Here is a 17,577-nt window from a genome sequence, read left to right as displayed (position 1 = left end):
TCCACAATATGATTTGGGTGGTGGAATTTGGGGCTGAACTAAATTGGGGTGCTCCCAAGAGAGCACTCTCTCTCTGCTTGCCGCCGCATTCACCTGCTCTCTGGGTTGGGCTAACCCACTATTACCCTGTTGTACAGACTGTGCTTGCGAAGGGACAGCAGGACTGTCCTCATCACCTCCCTCATAATTTACTGGAAGAGGAGTTATCGAATGGGACTCCGACTGAAAAACCACTCCCAGAGTCTGCGCCATTATCCTATCCCTCAGATGCTGTCTCAGTATCTGCTGTCTCAGTCTCTGATCCTACGTCAGAGCTATCCTCTATAACCTGAGTGAGGGCTTGAGGAGCAGTCATCCAACAAAATGCCATCTCTGCTACTGGCTAAACTGTCGCTCTAAAACACTAGCCTACGTAGACAGTCACAAAATTGCTGGTGTGTGTGTGTGTGATACGTGCAACAGTAGAGGTCACCTTACCTTCGCTTCTTCCCTCAATCAGCACGTTCTCTCAAGACACTCAAAAAAAGACACAGCATTACTTCACCTTGTCACATACCAATCGTCAAAGTCTTTAGCGCCTCTAGCGCCAAGTCCAACATTCATTATTGGTCCTCCCATTACCTTCTCCTCCTCTGATTCCCTCCTTACCACCCAGCAGAAATGCCCTTCATCTCTCCACAGCCCCCCTCGCACATACATTTCATTTGTATTATAGCGCAGGTAATGGCTGGCTTTACTAATCTACTCAGCTATTAACTTAAAATACAGATTTGATCTTTGCAGTAGGCATATAAACCTTCTGCGCTACTTTATGGCATCAAAACTGCCACTAGACAAAAGTCAGATAATTTTGTAGCAGAAACATAATCACAAGACTTACTTGACTTTTTTATTGCTGCCTAAAAGCTACAGTCGAAACGCGTCAGTTGAAGTATGTGCATTGCTTTGAAGACACAAGCTGCAAGAGAACTGGTGGTGAATATATATAAAAATAGATCACTTTTATACGTGGGTGTGGTTTTCCTGGGGCCGATCACAGCCCCCAGGGAAACCATACACACATTGACAAAAGTGATCACTATCTATCTATCTATCTATCTATCTATCTATCTATCTATCTATCTATCTATCTATCTATCTATCTATCTAGAGAGAGATAGAGCTATATATGGACATAGATCTATATATTTTTTATAGCTGTATGGTTTCCTTGGGGGCCACAGTGGCCCCCAGGGAAACCATACAACTATTAAAACAATTATTGACCCCACAGGGGGTCGCCCTGCCCTCTTTTCAGAGGGGGCTGGCCCCTCCCCCAAGTGAAATCCTTGCTGTCTAGTAGGGTTTACTGGCCCTCGAGGGCCGGTTCAGGAAGGCCTCGTTTGAATCTCCCCTTCTAAATAAGGCCTTCCTGAACATTGGGGTGACCCATTTGGGCCTGTTTTCCCCACTGGAGCAGCAAGTGGCCTTCCGGCCGCATCCTTCTCCAGTGGGGAAAACAAACAGTGATGTCAGCGCACCTCACAGAGCGCTGATGTCACAAAGGGGAGGGTGGGGTGGGAGGCACAGAAGATCATTCATGTCTCCCTGGGTTTTTTTAATTTAAAAAAATCCTCCAATGCGATGCATCAGAGGATTTTTTAACCCCCTCACTGGTGTTGGCAACTGGTCGTGACCCGCACCTGTAGAGGGTATTATGTTATACGTTTAATTTTTGAAAATAGAAAGAATAGATTTGTCCTTATAGAGGTGGTAGTCGGTGAATAAGGACTTATTTAAAGTACACAGATCCTGCTCCAGCTGAGCTCTGTGTTGAGCAGCAGCACTTCTTATAATTCAGCACTGCAGTTACACAGCTCTGCTGAGACCCCTCCATCCTGAGCAGCAGCACTTCCTGTAATTTACCACTGGAGTCACACGGCTCTGCTGTGCCTCTTCCATCCTGGGCAGCAGCACTCACTATAATTTAGCACTGCAGTTACACAGCTCTGTTAAGACCACTGCTTCCTGAGTAGCAGCACACCCTGTAATTCAGCACTGCAGTTACACAACTCTGCTGAGACCCTTCCATCCTGAGCAGTAGCAGTGCCTGTAATTCAACACTGGAGTCACCCAAGTCTGCCGTGACTCTTCCATCCTGGGCAGCAGCACTCCCTATAATTCAGCACTGGAGTTACACAGCTCTGCCAAGACCACTTCATCCTCAGCAGCAGCACTGCCTGTTCAGCATTGGTCTGTTACAGTTCTACTAAGAGTCCTCCATCATTGCCAGCAGCACTCACCCATCTTCAAGTAGTGGGGGCACACAGTTCTACTGAAACAGCTTCAGCCACAAGTGGTCTCAAATGGCTTTGTTCTGAAACCTCCATCCTTACTAGCAGTACGCCATGTAATTCAGCAGTTGAGTCCCACCGGCCAGCAGTAGAGTCCCGACCAGCAGCACTCACCGTTCTTCTAGTAGTGGAGGGCACAAGGCTCTGCTGAAATAGTTTCAGAAAACATTGGTCTCAAACAGCTCTTTTGAGACACCTGCATCCCGAGAAGCAGCACTCACTGCCTTTCCACCACTCGCACAGCTTTAGCACAGCTCCATTTTGACCAACAGCATTCCATTGGTAGTTTTGCAAACAGCACACGTTGCACACTCCCTGCTCTTCTACCGCTAGTTTTATGCCGCACTAACACAACTCTCTCCTGACTGGGAGCATTGCCTTTTCTTCCAGACTCCAGTACCAGTGTCACACATCACAGATTACACACTCCAGCGCGGATCTTCAGAGCCCTGCAGCGCTGGCACAGAACACAACACCGCCAGATTCTTCTTCCGGTGTCTTATAGGTGAGCTGGGCTCTGCTTCTGGTTCCGGTTAAATACCCAGACCGTGCTCCCACGGTGCGTGCAGCGACCCAGAGCCCTAGTGGTAAACCACACCTGTGCAATTCAGCCTATGCAGTGCTGAGGAGACCCTTCACGTGGCTGCTGGGGATAGAAGCTCCTTTGTTTCCTGACAGTGAATCAGGATCCAAATGACTAATTTGAATGATTCCTTTGGTTCTAGACTCAGTGCTTTAAATGGGCTGGTACTGTCCGGTACAGAGTACCGGCGCGTTTTTATTGTAGGAGGGAGGTTACTTGCACTTCTCAATAAAAACGTAATACTTTTAATTGGATAGTACCGGCACTTCTCAGAAATAAGCAGGTGCTCTGGTACAGAGTACCTGCACTTCTAGTTTTCATTTTCAAGTACTGGTTCTAGTGCTGTCCTGGTTAGGGCAACACCGCCAGACAATAGACTCAGTAGCCCATGGGAGAAAGAAAGACGCACTCTGTATATTACTTCTCAACTTGGCCGAGAGTTAAAACGAGATACTTTTTTTATGTGTTATAACACGAAATTCAAACTGAATTGGTTTTTCGTGCTTAATATGCGTTAAATACTATCATATCAAATAGCACTAATTAACGAAAAGACAAATGTATAAATCATTTGAAACACTCGGTATCTATTCAACATTATGCCAGCAGTTACAGACAGATGTTTGCAGTAGGAGCAAATAAACTCAGCTTTACCGGGATATAAACTCATGGTGTGCAATTTGCACAAGGATCTCTGCAATTCCCAATCAACCTAACGAGCTATCTTACACGGATATGACCTGTAGGTGACGCTCTGCATGACAGCATGTGCACAAACCCTCTAAGCGGTTGTATGACGGTTAAAAGAGGTGACCAACGGCTTATACACAGATCTTTGAAGCAACCATCCGAGCTATCTCACCATCATTATACTCATCCAGACGTTTAATGGACATACATATCCCGCAGGAGCAGGTTCATTGGGCCTCTGGTCTACATTAAATACAATATCTTTGTGGCTATTAAATCAAGTCAAAGCCACTTCACCATAACATTCCCCATCCCTCCCAATTTCTTAGGAGACTGTTTATAAGCCTAATGCATAGCGACTATAAGCAACGAGGCGACACTAACTGTACCACTCACGACTCCACCATTCGTACACACCCCCGTCTAAATGGTGGATTTCTAGGAGAAATATTTTCCATTTCCATACTGTTTACGCGCACACCGCAGCCGTGACGTCGAGCTTACTTGAGCTAGTTAAACTCAGTGTGTCTGTCTGTCCGAGTGCCTCGAGCTCGACCTGCAGATCCCCGGTGTGCCAGGGCTGGCGTTCACGCGGGTTTCACAACACCGCACTCCTGACCTCGGGCATGCTGCCAGTAACTCGTGTGCCCCTCGGGGAGGAGCTGGCCGGCCCGCGGAGCTTAACTCCATGTCCGTGTTGTTTTATTAAAATGGACATCGACGATAATTACTGCTCAGGTCTGGGCGGTGCTGCTAGCCACAAACAAGAAGGGACGGAGTCGTGGTGCCCACAGCGAGGGCTCAGAACCAACATCATTCCGAAAGCACAGACCTTGCACTATTTATTCGACGGGCCTTCGGGGGCAGGGCAACACCGGGAATTGAGTTTTTTGCTTTCTCTGTCTCTCTCCCTCCCTCTCCTTCCCCGCTTCTCTGTCTCTCTCCCCCATCTCTCTTAAGAGTGAGTGTTTTTAGCCTCTATCTTTCCATGATTTGAGTTTCGCAGCCCGTATATTGAGGAGGGAACGATCACGTTCCTGGACACAGAGCACGTGAGGGTTTCAGGCCTGGCCTGGTTTTAGGAACCTCACGTAAACCATTTATGAGTTGTGCAATATGTACCACTTCCACGCATCATCCAGAGGACAATTTTTGACGGTCAAATCTGAAATTCATCAGGGGGGAAATAACGCCTTAAATAACTGGATATGACGATTTTGGGGATGTAAATACAGAAATCCACGTTATGTTCCATTTTGAGGGCAATAATCATAGTTAAGTGCTCCTTAATGGACACGATACATTTTGCGCCCTGCGGCTTCAGAGCATATTAAGTGCGATAAATATCGTATCCATTTCCGGCCCGACCGAACTGGGGAAGAGGTATGGAGCAACTGAGCACGGAGCATCAAGCAGGGCCCATGCATACACCGCAAGGTGTACAATGCAGTGCTTAATTTGTAAATAAAAAAGTGCCGGTGGCTAAAGTTCTCTTTTGAAACATGCGGTTGCTACAATTACATGTGCCAGCCACCTCGGGCATCTTTAATCAATTTCCAGCCACTCCCTGCCCCTTTCAGCACACTCTTGCAGCTTTCTGCTTTCTCACTTTCTGACGCTTTTACGTTTTTCTCTGCCTCTACCTTACCATTTGTGTCTCTTGCTCACAGTAAATGTCTGATGCAGAAAACTAAGTGCCGGTCCTCAAAAACAACTGCCGGAGCCCCGCACCAGAAACCACCGGCTCAAATTATACGCCGGATGAGAAATGTAACGGGTCGGTTCCGATTGTGTACGGCAGTCTATTCGAAAACAAGATTTCTCATTTTCTTTTAGAAATACACGATGCCCAGAGCAAACTTGTTGCCGTATTGGTAGTTCTTGCAGAACTGTTGTCCCTAGATGTAGATGACCTGACTTCAGATGTTTCTCTTGTATTTTTTCATCTTTAGTCTGGCAATGCCGTGGCTCCTGGGGTGGCACTGCCTATGTCAGGCGTAGGTACCTTTCTCAGCGGCGATGTTGCGTCTGGCCTTGTACATGCCTCAGCTGGTCCAGGAGGTGATTTGGGCTTGAAATGGGATGGGGTGATGTAGTTGGACTTCATCAAGGCCCCGAAGAGATGTGCTGCGGCGTGTAGGAGACCTTGCGTGGAGCCCACGAGGCGTCGGAGAGGCTGCTGGGGAGAGTATTGCACCCGCCTAGGTGGGAGTGGACCAAGCGTTAGTATCCTCAATCGGTTTCAGTAGTGGCAACCCCTATGATCGCTGATGACGTCAAAAACTGGAAGAAATGAAAAACGGAAACTAGAGCCTTGAGACCCCGTGTTGCCATGGCAATGGCAAGCATGAGCGTGTCAGCAGCTGCTGTCTTACTGGGGTCCAGGTGTCGTGGTCCCTGACCCACGTATGGAGGCCCAGAACACCCTAGCTCTGTATCCACTTACATGGAGGGTCTTAGGTGGGCTCGGCAGCGTGAGGGCGCCCGCAGTAGACGCAAAACAAATGACAACCAGACCTTGTGAGGGTCGTATGTACTGTAGGAGGGCTCCAGGCCTGGAAGTAGAGCATGTGAGGGCTTAGACACGGACAGAACAGTCCCTGGCACAGACGCAGATGACCTGCAGTCCTAGGCCTGTGTATGGAGGGGTTGAGCATACCCAGACTGCGTTTATCAATTTTTTTAATTGCCACTGTTTTTAGAGTACAAACTCCACTTTTACAGAAGAGAGTGCACAAACATCAGCCGGAGGTCAGCCATGCACTGACAGCATAATAGCAGACATTTTACAGTGCAACTTTGGTCACGAATGACAGGGGTAGAGAGCGTGCAGTGTATGAGCGGTATACAATAGTAAACAAGAAGTTGGCGCTTGAAAAGCGGTGATGCAGGGTTACAGCGGCCTATAGCACAGGTTTTAAAGCAACAAGAAATGCATTGGAAATAGCGTGGAGCACCATTTAGAATACATGAGTGTAACATGCATTTGTAATGCAATGTGCCTCGCATTTGCTCGATTTACAGCTATTAGCCTCGTAAACTCCTAACCGGACTTTTCTTGCCACATAAATTGAAAATGAAAAGTAAGATAGTTTCACATAAGCGAGCCGATTCACAGCGCTATGGCCGCCATGAGCACCAGCGTGAAGAGACAAAAGGAAAAGAAGTTCACTGCCAGTCAAACTTATCGACTAAAGTGCGATGGCCAAGGCGGTAATAAAACCTCCCCAAGAAGGGACAAATGTAAACCATTTACAAATGTTATCAAAGGATTTTTGCAGGACAAGCCCACGAACGATTGAAACTGATGGGCGTGAGGTGGGTGTGGTTAAAAGCCCAGATACATACCAACACGTCGGAAAAGCAGTGCTTGCACGCTGCCATGCTCGACCGAAAGCGGGTCAAAATAATCTTTTCTAGGGACAACCCTCTCATTCAAGAATGATCACTGATCGATGGTGACTCTGAGATGGGATTTCACAGCTTCTTTGGTTTTCAAATAATGATACACATTCAGGCCCTGCTTCGTTCCTGCCGAGGCAAGAAAATAAATGGGACACAAAAGGCCTTACTGAAGCAAAATGTTTCACAAATATATTCATTGAGCTCAGATAACAGAAACCAGAAACCTGTAGAACCAGTGTGCTGCAGTTCGTGGAATCCAGGACTTAGATATTCCACAACACTACATGTCCACTACTACATATCTGATTTGACAGATTGGGTTGACATGTGATCCATTGAGCTGCCTAAGCTGAAACTCTGGTCTGGATCTACTAACTTTTTCACAACACATCACAGCAAGATGACTTGCTGTGCTACAAGATATTAATATTAAGATATGGCACATTTCTGCTCTGGTCTGGATCTACTAACTTTTGCGCACCACAATGCAGCAAGGTGACTTGTTGTGTTGTAAGATATTAATATTGAGATATGGCACATTTCTGCTCTCTCATTGTGCTGGAGCATTAAAGGCAGGCTAGTGCCAATGAAGGCACCTTTGTGCAAAGGTGCATTTTGTGCAGGAAGGAATACCATCCGTAGAGGCATATTCCTCTTTCCATGTGTGCTGCGGAATGTAGCACACATGGAAAGAGGAAGGAACAAGGATAAAATAAAGATATTTCTCCATGTTATGCCTCTCACGTAGGTGTTCCATTTTAGCGCTAAACCAGGTGTGCTCCCTTTAGTAAATCTGGGTTTTGGTTAGAGTGCACAGGTGGATGCATGGGGTGCCCATGCTCCATCCAGGTAGTGCCATCCCACGGCAGTGTAACGTGCAGTGTTGTGGTACAAATTTTTACACAGGCATGCAAGGTGGTGCAAATCAACTCTTGCATGGATTTGTAACTCTCTACTAGCATTTTGCATCATGCCTGCCCCAAAAAAGTAGCACAACTTCAATGCAAAATGTTAGTAAATCTGGGGCTAAATTCTGTTCCCTCACTCTTTCACTACACCAGTATATGTAAGGGAAGGAACTAAAAAAAAAAAAAAAAAAACTGTAATGAAGGAAAGAAATGAAAAAAGTGATAATCAACATTTCTTTTTACAAAAAGTAACAATGACAAAAATACATAATGTTTCAAACTTATATTTTGTTTTTGTGAAAACCTGAAAGGGGTCTTAATCCATATAAAGTAATGGGTTTCTCTCAGGAAATATTTAGGCGTATTTACAATTGAACTCATTTTGATATTTGTAATAATTTCTTTGTTATTGTTGATTTCATGTTCAGCACATTTCCGTCCGACTTGGTTCACCATTTTGGTTCCCTCGTTATTGTATTTCTTCATTTTCTTTTAAGTTCCTCAAGAAACCTAATCTTATCTCATTATTTTAAATCTTTGGTGAAGAGTCTTAGGGGGTCATTCTGACCCCGGCCGGCGGCGGAAGCCGCCGGCCTGGCTGGAACCGCCAGAATACCGCTGCGCGGTCACAAGACTGCTGCGGGTATTCTGGGTTTCCCGCTGGGCTGGCGGGCGACCGCCAGAAGGCCGCCCGCCAGCCCAGCGGGAAACACCCTTCCATGAGGATGCCGGCTCCGAATGGAGCCGGCGGAGTGGAAGGGGTGCACCCGTCGCGTTTTTCAGTGTCTGCATGGCAGACACTGAAAATCTTTGTGGGGCCCTGTTACGGGGGCCCCTGCAGTGCCCATGCCATTGGCATGGGCACTGCAGGGGCCCCCAGGGGCCCCACGACACCCCATACCGCCATCCTGTTCCTGGCGGCCAAAACCGCCAGGAACAGGATGGCGGTATGGGGGTCGGAATCCCCATGGCGGCGCAGCAAGCTGCGCCGCCATGGAGGATTCCCCAGGGCAGCGGGAAACCGGCGGTATACCGCCGGTTTTCCGTTTCTGACCGCGGCTGTACCGCCGCGGTCAGAATGCCCATGGGAGCACCGCCAGCCTGTTGGCGGTGCTCCTGCGGTCGTTGGCCCTGGCGGATTTTACCGCCAGGGTCAGAATGACCCCCTTAGTCTTTAACAACCTTATTTAAATTCTGCCTGTCCACCTGCTGAATTTGTGGCTCCCTTCAAGTGCAGCATTACCTTCCTTCAAGGTCACCATTACCCTCTGGTTCTTTTGCTAATGTTCCACATAGGTCAGTTGTTTCTGAAGCATCTATAGCTACAGCTCAGACAGTGGTGGGCAGACCGGTCTCTTATCACTGGCTGCCAGACAGACCTGATAAATAGGTCTTTCCTGCTGTCCTGCATAGCTCATTGTCGCACTTGGGCAGAAGGTGCACCAGGGTCTGGTTGCAGCTGCTGTGTGCCTGATTGGTCACATTCTGTCATCCTCTGGTTGATTTGACAGAAGCAGGTTATTGGGCACACTAACACTGACAGGTTTGCTGTATGGTCTCTTAATTGGGAACCACTGAGACAATTCCACGGCCCTCCAGTTGGTGAGGAGACGCTGACTACTTATGTCTTATGGGCTAGATGTGTGTTTCAAGCTAGCCCTGCTCCTTTTTAACCTGTATTGAGTCCACTCCTATTCTATGTACACAAGCAATTTTTTTATAGTACGCCTCAGCCGCAGCTTGTCCTTTGGGGCTGAGGGGCCACGCCCCCACCACCTTTTGCCCATCAAGAATAGTGCCTGTCAGGCTTAGCAAAGGTCAGCCTGACAGACACTGTTCATTTTCAGGTCAGCCAGCCAAGAGCTAGACAAGCGCTACTTGCGCAGGCTCCCAGCTGCCTGAGCTGAACCTTGCTGAGCTGAAGAAGTCACAGCCCTGTGGGTGTGTCCCCTTCAGCCTAGCAAAGGTGCAACGAGGCCCTCCCCCTCATGACACAGGGGAACATCACTGATTGCTTCAGACCTGGGCACTTCAGGTTTATGCCCTGAATGGCCCAGGGCCGAATGTCAATCAGTGACACCATACCTCAGAGTGGGGTGGGGTCAGCAGTCTCACTGACCCCATCCCTTTCTGTGATGAGTTGGGACTGTTACCTTCCCTCATTGGCTGACCCTAGGTTAGCCAGTGAGGGAAGACTGCAGTCCCAACCCTCCAAGGACCTCCGAGGCAGAGCTGAAGGTGTGTGTGTGTTTTTTAATGTTTGGTGCATGCTTGAGTGTGTGTTTGAATATTTGATAATGAATGTTGTGAATGTTGTGTGCGCATTTTTGTGAATGAATGAGTGTGCATGTGCATTGTGCCTGTGTGCCCCGCCCACCCCACTCCCTCCTAAAAATACCGGCCACCACTGGTATGTCTACTATGTCACACTATTGAAATCTCTTAGGTTGTAAAAAATTGCTTTTTATAATTGATATCTGTTAAAAGCTTATTGCCCTTTTGATAAATGTGGTCCATTAAGACCTTGCTACTCACCAGACTTTTTATGTTGAGTTCCCCTAAAATGAAATAGCTCAAAGTTTTGCTCAGAACCCTGTGGCGTGTACTACCAAATGTCGGGGTGCTGAGTTCCAAGGCTGTCTGGCCTTGATTCAAAGTCATGTCTCCTTCACCCAATACCACACACTCCCTGCACCTTAATCTCATTCTTGCAGGTTCATTTTCATACCTGCTTTCTCTCTGTGTCACTGTTCTTTCCAGCTTCACTTTTTCTTACTTTCTTCTCCGTTTTTATCTATCACTCTTTTAATCTAGGTCTGATGGGAAATAAATCCTGGGTCCCAAGAGTGAGTGGCAGCGGGCCCCACCTGCAAACACGGGCTCAAGTTAAGCACTTGCCGTGATGTAATGTGTAGTTAAGGGGTGTTACTTCAGGTATGAGCATTCTTAAAGTGAGATCTACCCCATCAAAGCATAGGTGTGGCCGTAAACGTCGAGACCGACAAAGAAAATACATTTCTGTTTTTTAATTGGTTGTTTTACACGAAGACACATCTAGACATACACAATAGAAAGGTTCCGTATTTTACCTGCCTTCCAAGGACTGACCATAGATATGGCAGAGGTACAGCCTATCCGAGAATTGTTAAGAATCAACTTGGAGACGATCTGTCTTGAACCAGATCTTCAGTAGCCTTCCTTTAGAACAAGAACACTCTCTTGGGAGAAATTATGTTTTTTTAGACAGTTGGTTTATTAGACAGTATTCTGGAACAAGACACTCACCATTTTAAGCCTGGGAATGACTCAGAGCATGAAATCCCCAAATAAGTGCCTGGCAGTTCTTTCACAATTTGTTTTAATCTACAGATTAAGAAGTGGACAAGGTTTCCCATGTTGGAATCTGTATGCAAAAGTACAGAAAGGTCTTCTGAAGTCAAACACATTGGGCCCGATTCAAAAGATAAAGGTCTAAGTTTACGACTTTGGGAATTCACAATTCACTAGTATCTTTAGGTCCATGCTCAGGGCGAAGATCCGACGTAAATATATTACTCGTAAATATGCCTTTGTGAATTCCCAAAGTTGTAAACTTAGACATTTCCGAATTTGGGAATTGAGAACATCTAAGTTTACCTTTGCGAAGTGGCCCAGTGGTTCGAGCGACATGTACATGGATTGCAGCACCCTGAAGACAGACCTGTTAAGAGCATGTCAACCTTCTTGGGAAACAGGACACTGGTATTATATAAAAAATATGGAGGTTTTGATATAGAACAGATCTTCAAATGTGATGTTGCATCACCCTTTACGTGTAACCGTTTGGATAAATAAGTTTTAAATAGACCTCCCAACTTAAAAACACAATTCACCAAGAGAGGACGGGGTGCGCTTTGGAGGGAGTGGGGGCTCATGTCAAGGACTACCTTAGTGACACTTCTGCCCCCTCCCGCCACTAACCTCCCGCCTCAAAAGAAATATAAAAAAAAGGCTTGCTGAGGCTGGCACCAATGTTCCGAGAAGCTTTCCCATCCCTTCACGGAGATCTCCTGCCCAGCACCTCAACAAGGTGGAAACACATTTTGTTCGGTGGTTTGCAGCTCATTTTCCCTGCGGTCATGATATATCGATTCTTCACTGACAGACCGTCTGAAGGGAACCGATATTGTGTGACTCGCAGTGGCACTGTGTGGGTTGGCAGGTCTGTGCACCCTCACTGGGCTTACTGTGCACAATGTAGTGTCGCCGGCCAGTGACATAGCCGGCCAGCCGACACTCTATGAGACATGGGGGCGTTCGGGGTTATGTAATTTGTTGTTTGTGGAATCCCCGCATGTTCCGAGTGATTCCACCTCTTTGCATGTCGTGTGTGGTTTGCTCCGTGGCCTCTGGCCCGGAGCTATAAAAATAAAGAGGGGCGTGGTCTGGTAGGGAGTCGCCGCGCTACGAGCACACGGACACCGTGTTGCAGGGTGCTTCTACGACGAAGGCCCAACCTGACCACGCCGGCCCGTCAGGTAAACCCGAGTCGCGTGAGTCATTCCTCCTCGATACGCACCTCTCGCTTATTGCGTGTTGTAGCTCTTATAAGAGCTACAACACTACATCAACTGCTGCAGCCTGGATACGGTAAGCAGAGGGCGCTACTACCCTTCCACTCTTTACAATAGTGATCATTTTAACTTGTTAACCAGAGCTTCATGTCCCACTGCAGGTATTATTACGGCACATTGTAATAGAACGCAAGTTACCAAACTCTGAAATATGGAAGGGTGAGTCATTCAGACTGGGATTTAAACTCGTGACTTGCAGTTTACTGCATATCTCATGGGCAAGCGTTTACCTCTCAGAGCAATCCTCTGCTCTGGCTACATCAAGTTCAATCAATAATGCTTTAAAGGTTATATCTGTAGGAAAAGGAAGCCATGTGCTTTACCTGGCTTTACATTTAGAATCCGTGCCGATACCCAGGACTAGTTTATTATTTTGTAAAAGTGAATTACACAGAAAAATAGTAGAGATAGTGCAGACAGGATGCATGGCTCACGAGCCATGCAGGTATCCGGCTACTGTTCTCAAATCGGGATTAGGGGCCACAGCACATAAAGCGAGCACTGGAAGGACTAACTTAAGACACGGTCTCCGACATGGTTTTGGCCTGAGTGATGGCTTGCATAGTAGAAGATCAAGACAGCGCTACATTACCAACTTCACTAGTGATAAATGGTTGTTTGCCAGGCGTGAGCAGCTTTTGCCTGGAAATGTAGCAGCATTTGTTGCTATATATAAAGTAATCCACAAAACACAATGACATATGCGATGCAACCGAAAACAATTAAAACATAACAGAGCACAATGCAACAGCTAAAAGGGAACACACCCACAGTATAGCGTAACAACATCAACTTGCAAAAGACTAGCATAAAAACGCAGCAGCACAAACACTAACAGAATACCACATTATAATGCCTCACAACCAATATGCACAAATATTCTTGTCACACATTGCCAACTCCAGAAACCTGTTTTCATCATACAGTGGTGGAAGGATTTTGGAGCAAGTTCTGCCTTAAATTACCCAAAGGAGCATGAAATAGCGTCAGTCAAAAATGTTTTGTGTTTCAGCCCTTGGTCGTTACAGAAACACCGGAACAGAATATGGGCCTGATTCCAACTTTGGAGGACGGTGTTAAACCGTCCCAAAAGTGACGGATATACCACCTACCGTATTACGAGTTCCATAGGATATAATGGACTCGTAATACGGTAGGTGGTATATCCGCCACTTTTGGGACGGTTTAACACCGTCCTCCAAAGTTGGAATCAGGCCCTATATCTCTCCAGGGGAGTGCCTTTGTAGAAAAAGTAATCCACACCAAGCCCACTAGAGAAATGTCTATTTTCACATAAAATTTCTGTACATGGAAACCACTACAGAGCAAGGCTGCATAAAAGAAATAACTACAGATATGTTTTGAAAGGAAAACAGCATTACAGCGAAACAACTTTACAGCTAAGCTAGTTGACAGCAAAACCATTCAAAACCAATGCAGAGCAAAGTCCTAAGTAGTAAAGTCTCTCAGAGAAATGTCTCCAGAGGGAAAAGACAAACTTGAAAGCAACAACCACAGGGCAAACGCTTTGAAGAAACCACTACAGAGAAAAGTTGTTATAGAAATTTCTTTACCGAGAAACCACTATAAATACTTTCACTGGCAAACCACTATCGCGAGAGGTCATTCGATAAGAGAGAAACACCTTAAGGGAAAAAAGTTGGAAAGTTCTTGAAGAGACATCCCTTCAGACACAAACCACCACAGACCAACTTTTTTTCAGGAGCCTTTCTGATTGCAATTTAAAGAAGCATTGGCAAAGCCAAGAGGTCTTGCCTTTGTGACCTAATGACTTTGCCAATGAATTTTGGCAATGCTGTACAGTAAAGAACGTGGAGCTGTTGGGGGATAGTATATGAGCGAGAAAGCAACACAGTGGGAGAAGCACAATAGGGTGAGCACAACAAGGAGGACGGTACGTGAGAAGACACGGGTGAAAGAGAGCAACACAAAGCATGACAGAGGGAGGAAGAGCAGTATACAAGAGAGTCTATAAATCATTGTTTATATGTAAAGGTATTTCTGTTGAAGGGTATTCTTTGTAATGAAACTCTTACAGACCTCTTGGATGAATTCTTGAATCCACTCCAGTCTGCTTTCTGGTTTTGCATTTCCACTTAAAGAAACTGTAACTTCCCAGTGGGAGTAGTCATGCAGATTGAAGAGTTTTCTGGATTCAAATGATGTGCATTATTCTCCCACCTAGTGGATGGGTACAGAATTGTTTTTTCTTCTTTTTTTTCTGTGGGCGTCGTCAACCACCATTTGGTGGTATGTCCATCCCCTCTGTGATGTTAGATGGTGCCCCGGTTGTTCCTGTTCATAGTCACCATCTTTGAATAATTTTTTGTATACTTCTTCCTTATTCTCTTCTTTCCCACCTGGTTGCATCATCTCACATTTCCGGGAAGGGGAATGCATTACATGTGAACCCAGAAAACTCTTCAAACTGCAAAACGACCCCTACTGGTAAGTAACCATTTTGTTTTACAGAATTAACCATTTTCTGGATTCACATACTGTGCACTGTATTGTGTTAGCAAACATGTATTGTAGTACCTTTTGTCCCACCTGCACCTCTTTGTTCATCTGAATGTCCACACAATATTGTTTTGCAAAGGTGTGTACAATGCAGATTGTGTCCATGGGTACGTTTGTCAGGAAAGCTAGTGTAGCAACTTTTTTCTTTGTTGATTCGGCTCTTGGGCGTGTGGACAGAGTCATCCTAGCCCTAATATAGCAAATTAGTATTGTTCCCACAATTCATCTTGGGATTTTTTGTTAGTTACTGTGGAACCCTTGGCTGCTTTGGCAAATGCAACAAACAACTGTTCTGCTTTCTGAAACTTTTTTGTTTCTTGGAGATAGTACATTAAAGCCCTCTTTACATCCAATGTGTGTAGGACTCTTTCTGTCTGTGTCTTGGGCGCTTTGATGAAAGATGGTAACTGAATACTTTGGATGACATGGAAGTGGGTCACCTCCTTGGGATGAAACTTTATATTAGTTCTGAGAACTATCTTGACTTTGTGTGTCTGCAGGTATGGTTCCTGTATTGTTAGTGCTTGTAGCTCACTCACTATGTGTAATGATGTGGTTTCAATTAGAAATGCTGTCTTGAGTGTGAATGCATTGAGATCCTTTTTGTGCATAGGTTCAAACGACTGCGATTAATTGCGTTAGCACGGCGGTTAAGTTCCACAATGGAGCTGAAACTAATCTTGGTGGTGCTGCAATCATTTTTGCTCCTTCCAATAATCTCTTAACCACTGGTGATGTAAAGAAGCTGGGTCCTGAAATACCGCTGAAATAGGCTACTATTGCTGCCAGGTGTACTTTAATGATGGGTAGGTTAACCTGGGGTCTAACATGTGAGTGAGGTAAGCCAATACATTTTCCAGTTTTGTCCTTCTTTTCATATGTGTGCTATTTGTGCACCAGTGAATGTATCTTTTCCATTTTTCAGCATAACATTTTCTAGTGGTAGCTTTCTTTGTCTCTTTAAGAATTTCCATTGTCCTGGGTAGCAATTGCAGATGCCCGAATTCTAGGTATTCAAGAGCCAGGCCGCTACACTGAGAGTTGCTGGTTTCAGGTGGTACACTTTCACCGTCTGCATTGCTATCAGAACCTGATCTGCTTTGATTGTGATCATTTGACCCCTGGACATCTCTATTAGGTCCCAGTACCAGGTCTGTCTGGCCCACTGTGGAGCTATGGAGATGAGGTTTGCCTCTGGTTGTTTGGCTTTTTCCAGCACCTTTGGTATCAGGGGGATCAGAGGAAAAGTGTATGAAAGTCTTCCTTACCAGTTTACTGACAGGGAACTACCTTCTGACTGGTGATGTTGAAATTTAGAGGTGAAGTTTTGGCATTTTGCGTTTGTGGCCCTTGCGAAGGGGTCTATTGTTAGTCTCACCCAGACCTTGAATATTTTCTCCAGTTTTCCTTGTTTTAGTTGCCACTCATGGGAGCTGTTTTGTCTGCTTAGTCTGTCCGCATCTATGTTCTGTATCCCTGGTAGGTGGACAGTTGGTAGTGCTATCTTCATTGCTATTTCACATTTCTGTATTTCTTGGTCTAATTTGGTCAGGGTGAACAATTTTGCGCCTCTCTGTTTGATGAGATAAAACACGGTTTTCTGTTGTCTGTTTGTATTAGCACAGTCGTGCATGTTATGTGTGCTTAGAAAGCCCTCAGGAGTAGGAAAACTGTCTTCATTTCCACGTAGTTGATGTGTTGCAGTGCATCTGTGCTGTTTCACTATCCTCATACCTTCAGGTTACCTGGGGTGCTCCTCAACCTTTATGGGATGCATCTGCTGTGATAATCACAGTAGGAGTTTTTGTCTTGAATGGTCTTTCATGTCACGTCCTTTGATTTTCACCATTTAATCTCCCTTTATATTTTTTCTGTGACAACCACTAGATCCTCCCAACTTCCGGTGGCTTGTGACCATTTGTTGCAGACCCATTCCGGGAAGGGGAACATGTGCAGTCGTGAGGTATTATGAGTGATACGAATGATGCCATCATGCCCAGTAGTTTCATGACAGTCCTCGCTGTCAAAGACCAATCCCTTGCAGAGTTGTCATCTTGAAGTGTTGTGTTCGAATGAACTTGTTTATGAATCTGAGGTCTAGGTTTGGTCGCAGGGTTTGATCTTGGTTTGGGGCCAGGAATCAAGGTGAATAGTTTCCCTTGTTTGCTTGGTACTCTTTCTATGGCTTTCTTTTGTAAAAGTTCTTTGACTTCCTTCCTGAGCTGAAAGATTTCTTGACCTCAAAGCCTCCTTAGTTTTGGGGTAATTTGTGGTGGCTCTTTGGTTAGTTATATGCACTATTCATGCCATATTATGTTCAAAACCGAATAGTCTGAGGTGTTTTTTCCCCCACTATTGTGGGTAATTTCCTATTCAGCCTCCCACTGGTGTTTTTGTGGTGAAATGTGTTGCTGCTGGGCAAGACATTTGCCTGTTGCTCCTCAACCTCTTAGAGTGATGCCCATGCACATCTGCCTGCTGGCAGTGTCTGCTGCTCCCAGGGT

General features: G+C 45.8%; 1 protein-coding gene across 2 annotated transcripts in view; it reads right to left on the bottom strand.

The window, feature by feature from the left end:
• The window catches only part of NKAIN1 (sodium/potassium transporting ATPase interacting 1), a 414,645-nt gene that overhangs the window by 182,447 nt on the left and 214,621 nt on the right, over positions 1 to 17,577 (bottom strand). The window contains exon 1 of one of the 2 annotated variants that reach the window (XM_069224904.1): positions 4,111 to 4,172. The exons of the other annotated variant lie outside the window; for it this stretch is intronic. The gene's annotated coding sequence lies outside the window, so the exon portion shown is untranslated. Of the gene's footprint in view, positions 1 to 4,110; positions 4,173 to 17,577 lie in introns of those variants that run through there. 2 annotated transcript variants of the gene reach the window in all.

Source organism: Pleurodeles waltl, chromosome 3_1, assembly GCF_031143425.1.
Source record: "Pleurodeles waltl isolate 20211129_DDA chromosome 3_1, aPleWal1.hap1.20221129, whole genome shotgun sequence".
NCBI lineage: Eukaryota > Metazoa > Chordata > Amphibia > Caudata > Salamandridae > Pleurodeles > Pleurodeles waltl.
The sequence above is the reverse complement of the archived record's forward strand: the minus strand, read 5'-3'. Positions and strand labels throughout refer to the sequence as shown.